The sequence below is a fragment of the Pseudorca crassidens genome, chromosome 10, assembly GCF_039906515.1.
Source record: "Pseudorca crassidens isolate mPseCra1 chromosome 10, mPseCra1.hap1, whole genome shotgun sequence".
Taxonomy (NCBI): Eukaryota; Metazoa; Chordata; class Mammalia; order Artiodactyla; family Delphinidae; genus Pseudorca; species Pseudorca crassidens.
In genome coordinates, this window is record NC_090305.1 from 3,299,711 (window position 1) to 3,305,064 (window position 5,354).

Below are 5,354 nucleotides of genomic sequence, written 5' to 3' on the forward strand. Positions count from 1 at the left end.
GGGGTAGCTCTGGCTTCGGCTGAACTTGGCTGACCGGATCCTGGGCCGGACGGGTTCTTCTGGCTCTGGGGTCCCGAGGAGTCGAGGCTTCCTCTCAGGCACTCCAGAAACGTCTGCGTTATTTCTCAGGCAGGTCAGCAGGCTGTGGTGAGTGCCAGGTCTCCGATGGAGTGGATTTTGGATGCAAACCAAATATTTAAATGGATGTTTTCCCTCTCCGGCTGGGCCCTCACAGCTGGGCCTGTGCCTTGTTTTTGCATGAAATTCAGCCTCCTTTAAATATGCATTTCTTTCCTCCCGAAAGTGCCTGAGGCAGGAAGGTAGCTGCTTTGAAAGGCCCCAGAGAAGGGGGGTGCAGCCCCCGACCCCACGGCTGAAAGCGAACTCGTGCAGGAACAATTCTTGTCCTGCCGGCTTCGCTTGGGTCTAAGCTGTTGGTCACACAGGCCTTGGGTTCAGGCCAAGTGGCAACTTGCTGTCTCTAGGGAAGGAGGCGGCCGACAATCCCCTTCTGCCCCTTTGTCAGTTTCCTAGGCTAAAGGACAGCAAGGAGGTGACCACGACCTTCCCCAAGTGCTGGGAAGTCTCCCTCGTGGTGAGAATAGAAACTGCTTCCTCTTGAAAAACTGCATCTTGTGAAAGAAACTTTTACCCATAAACCTACCTCAGATATTTCAGGTGTTTCAAGTGGCTCCCCTTCCGCCCTCTGCTTTACCTACAGAGGGTCGAGAAACGTGAAGCTGCTTTCCCCACAACCCGTCCTGGCATCTGGGCCTGCACCGCGAGTGTCTGTTCCGGCCAGTTGCTGCCAACACCATGGACAAGTGGCCGATGGAAGTGCATCCCCGGGCAGGTGTGGATTCGTCCACTTCCCTCCCACGAATCCCAGGAGCCCGATGGCCAAAGCCCAGCCCTGAAAGAGCAGGTGGGACTTCTGGGATGGCATCCAAGAAGGGCCCAGTGGTCCCCTCGCTCCCGCCATCCCAGCTGCTCCCCTATTGCCCCGCTGAGGACTGGAGACCCCTCCCACGACGGGCCTGGCCAGACGACCCTTCGAGGGGCTCTGATCCAGGAGCTCTGATCCCCAACACGCTCCTTTCTCCCCCATCCTCCTGCACATTGTGCTTCCCTCAGGAGTGGGAAGCGGAGACCTGCGGCCACTGGGTCTCTGCTTCATTTATTGCCAGGGAAGTGACCCCCGTTTTGTTTTTTTTTTTACCCCATCACACGGGCGTGCGTGATTGCATCTTGAGCTAAGGACCAAGCCCCGCGCTCGGCCGCTGCCAGGTTCTGTCTCACTGACACCGAGGCAGGTTCCTGGGAGTCAGGAAGGCAGCGCGATGTGCCTCCGGTTCCGGCGAGGGCGAGGGCCTGGGGCCTGCGGCCTCGGGATGACAGGTAAAGAGAAGCTCAGTCGATGCACAGACTTGCTGAACAGGGACCCCATTCCTGTCTCTACGCAGGGGGTCGCTGGGAACCAAGTGAGCGACGCCTGCAGGTAAACCACTGTGATTTTAATCTCCCTCACTGCAGGCACTGGTCAGAATTCGGTCCTTAGATATCACACGTGGACCCGCACGACGTACAGAAGAAAAGTCCAGGACACTCAGCAGCCCCGAAGCCAAGCCTCTCCAGGCTGGCAGAATTCCACGCTCAACGGGTTCGCCCTTTAAAACCTGAGGGGCTGTGGGAGGGGAAGGACAGCTGTTGTTCAGTGGGTACAGAGTTTCCGTTTTGCAAGATGACGACTTCCTGGAGATGTGCTGCCCAGCAATGTGAACGTAGCTAACGTAACTGAACTGTACACTTGAAAATGGTTAAGAAGGTAGATTTTATGCTGTGTTTTTTTGCCACAATTTAAAATTATTTTTAAAAAATCCGAGGGGCTGCAGCCCAGCTGGTGGACTCGGGGCTGACAGTCACTGCTCCGTCTTTCTGTCCTTGTCGGGGGGACCACAGTTCAGAGTTTGCCTCTCTCAGAAATCCATGGCCCGCCGGGTCTGCATCCAGGTTTTGGAATCACATCCTGGTCTTTTGACCGAGAGCAAGTGAACCACGCAGTAGGAGAGTTTAAGAATGACCTCCACCGCTTTCCCTGAAACCACTGCTCACCAAGTGACCACCAGGTGCCTCCCCCTCGGCCCCTCTTAGGACTGAGGTCCACGGCTTTGCCGGCCCCCAAGCCTCCGGGTCCTTCCCCACTACGTTAGTCTGCGTGGACCAAAACAAAGCACCACCAGACGGCGTGGCTCAATCCACAGAATTTACGTGCTCACAGTTCTGGAGCCCGGACGTCCAAGATCAAGGTGTCACAGGGCTGGTTTCTCTGAGGCCTCTCTCCTGGGCTTGTCACAGGACACGGCCGTCTCCTGTGTCCTCACAGGGTCCTCCCTCTGTGTATGTCAGTCCTAATTTCCCTTTTTAACGAGGATGCCAGTTACACTGGCTTTAGGTGCCACCCACGTGACATCATTTTACCTTAATCACCTCTTTAAAGGCCTAATCTCCAAGCACATGCACCTTCTGAGGTGCAGGTGGTGGTAGTGGAGTTGGTGAGTTAGGACTTCAACATGTGAATTTTGGGAGACGCCATTCGGCCCATAACGAGCACCTCCCTCCAGCGACCTCCTGACACCCCCGACCGTGGCTTCCTTTTCACTGACCTTGAACCCCACGGGGCACCTCTGAACTTTAGGAAGACTTCCAGAGGCAACCTGATGGGATTTTGAGGTGCCCATTCCTGACCAGCCCAGGACACCCAGACGAAGGGCACTTACCCAGCACTTCCCTTCCAAATAAAGTCTCAAAAGCCACCAATAATTCTTCTGCTCAGAAGTCTTGGAGGGCCAGGCGTTTCCATCTGGGATGATGAAAGAGTTCGCGGATCAGTGGTGGTGGTCACACAACAGTGCCCGTGTACGTAATGCCCTGAGCTGGATGCCTATCACTGGTTAAGCTGGTACATTTTATGCTGCGTATATATATATATACATATATATATATATATATATGTATATTTTTGCTGTACGCGGGCCTCTCACTGTTGTGGCCTCTCCCGTTGCGGAGCACAGGCTCCGGACGCGCTGGCTCAGCGGCCATGGCTCACGGGCCCAGCCGCTCCGTGGCATGTGGGATCTTCCTGGACCGGGGCACGAACCCGTGTCCCCTGCATCAGCAGGCGGACTCTCAACTACTGCGCCACCAGGGAAGCCCTATGCTGCGTATATTTTATGTGTAGTTGTTCTTTTTTCAAATTTTTTTGGCCGCACTACACGGCATGTGGGATCTTAGTTCCCCGACCAGGGACTGCACCCTCGCCCCCTGCAGTGGAAGCGTGGAGTCTTAACCACTGGACCGCCAGGGAAGTCCCTTTTTATATGTTGTTTTTAAAAACAGAGATGCAGAAGGGTTAAGACCAGGCCCACGAGTCTAACACATCAGCAAGAAATTAGCCAAAGGCTACAGACGTTTGCTGCCATGAGCTTCCTCCTCAACTTAACTGCGATTCACTTTTAAAAGATCTTTACTCCTCCCCGCAGCCTTCAGGCGGCCTGTGCTGTTGATTCCTCAGCTCCCCAGTGTGTGTTCAGCACGGGTGGGGGGGGGGGCGGGGGGGGGACACAACAAGGAGCGCGGCTCTGGGGCCCAGCAGACACTCTGACCAGATCTGCTGAGAACCAGGTGTGCGACCTGGGCCAGGTGACTGCACCTCCTCACCTGTAAAGCAGAGACAATAACACCTCTTGCTAGGGTTCTGTGATTATTACACAAGCTATCAAGTGTGTTAATAAGTTAACTCTCACTAGACTCTCACTAAATTAATAAATGAATTAGCCAACTACTGGTCAGTTTAACAGCCTAAACATCACTGCTCAAAATTTCAGAACTTATATGCGAAGGGCTGTAAACGCAACATGAAATGCTAATTGGTGAGCTTTGCTATTAGCCTGAAGGGGAAAGAAGGATGCTTTTCAAGCAGAATAATAATAATAATAATATCCCGTCATGCCTGTAGTCCAGCTGTTACTGATGACCCCCACCCCAGTGAACCCCAGCTCTCAGGATCCATGTCCTTGTAAAGCTTCCCACATCGACCCAGGGCTTGGCCACGAGACCAACTTTGGCCCATGGGCCGTGAGCAAGTGAAGTTTTCCTAAGCACTTTCACAATGGGGCTTGTCTTCTTGGAACGTTCCTTCTTAAAGCCCAGTCACCTTGCTGTGAGGAAACCCTAGCAGCCACATGAGAGGTTCATGTAGGAGAGAACTGAGGTGTCCAGCTAACAGCACCCGTTGGCCTCCAGGACCGACAGCCGGCCACGGGAGTGAGCCCATGTTGGACCTTCCAGCCAACTCACCATCAGGGGAGACAAGACCTCCTGGTCAACTGGCAGTGTCATGAGAAATAATAAATTACTATTGTTATAAGCCACTAGGTTTGGGGGAGATTTGCGACCTCACGATGGATAACTGAAGCAGTTCCTTTGTGTCCTCCCAAATCTCAAACATGAATAAGGGAGTTTGTTTAAAATCTCCAGCTACACAAACGTAATTCACAACTTTGATTTCCCTGCTTACGTAGCTACCTGGCCTAGGGAAGATTTCTCTAGCCTTATCAGCAGCATGTGAGTAACACCTGCTGTAAGAGTCTTTAGTGGGCCAGACATAGAAAACAAACTATGGTTACCAAAGGGGAAAGGGCGGAGGGATAACTTAGGAGTTTGGGATTAACATATACACACTACTGTATATAAAATAGGTAACCAGCAAGGACCTACGGTACAGCACAGGGAACTATATTCAATTTTTTGTAATAACCGACAAGGGGAAAGAATCTGAAAAATAGATATATATGTATAACTGAATCACTGCTGTACACCTGAAACTAACACAACATTGTAAATCCACTATACGTCAATTTTTAAAAAAGCCTTTAGCGGGCATTTGCTGATGGAACGCATACAGAATGCTTAGCCTGCCTGAACACACAATTAGTGTTTAGTGAATGTCGGCTATTATTATGAAATCAAATATACCGGCTGGTACTTTTATTCTGAGAACTTCAGAATGGATTCAAAATGAAACGGGCAAAGTTTACCAGCTGAGACACAGAGACAAGTTGGGGAAGCTCAGTAGGCGTTATATGCCCACAACTCTCCCTCAGGAACAAAGACACTGAGGCCCGTTAGAGGCTAAAAGAAACATGACAAATTCCGGCTGCTTGTGAAGCCGAAAGATTGCCCTACATTCTCTCCAGTCTTATCTGGGTCCCTCACCCGGAAGACTGTCAGGCACTTTGGCCTAAAAGCCGAGAGACTCACTAAGATTTACAGAACGTGATACCTGGAGGCTGGCA

General features: G+C 51.9%; 1 long non-coding RNA gene across 1 annotated transcript; it reads left to right on the forward strand.

The window, feature by feature from the left end:
- On the forward strand, nucleotides 1–2,806 carry LOC137232951 (uncharacterized). Its single transcript, XR_010947245.1, has 3 exons — nucleotides 1–147; nucleotides 722–1,398; nucleotides 1,534–2,806. It is a non-coding gene; the product is annotated as an uncharacterized lncRNA (long non-coding RNA).
- Nucleotides 2,807–5,354: the final 2,548 nt, after the last annotated feature.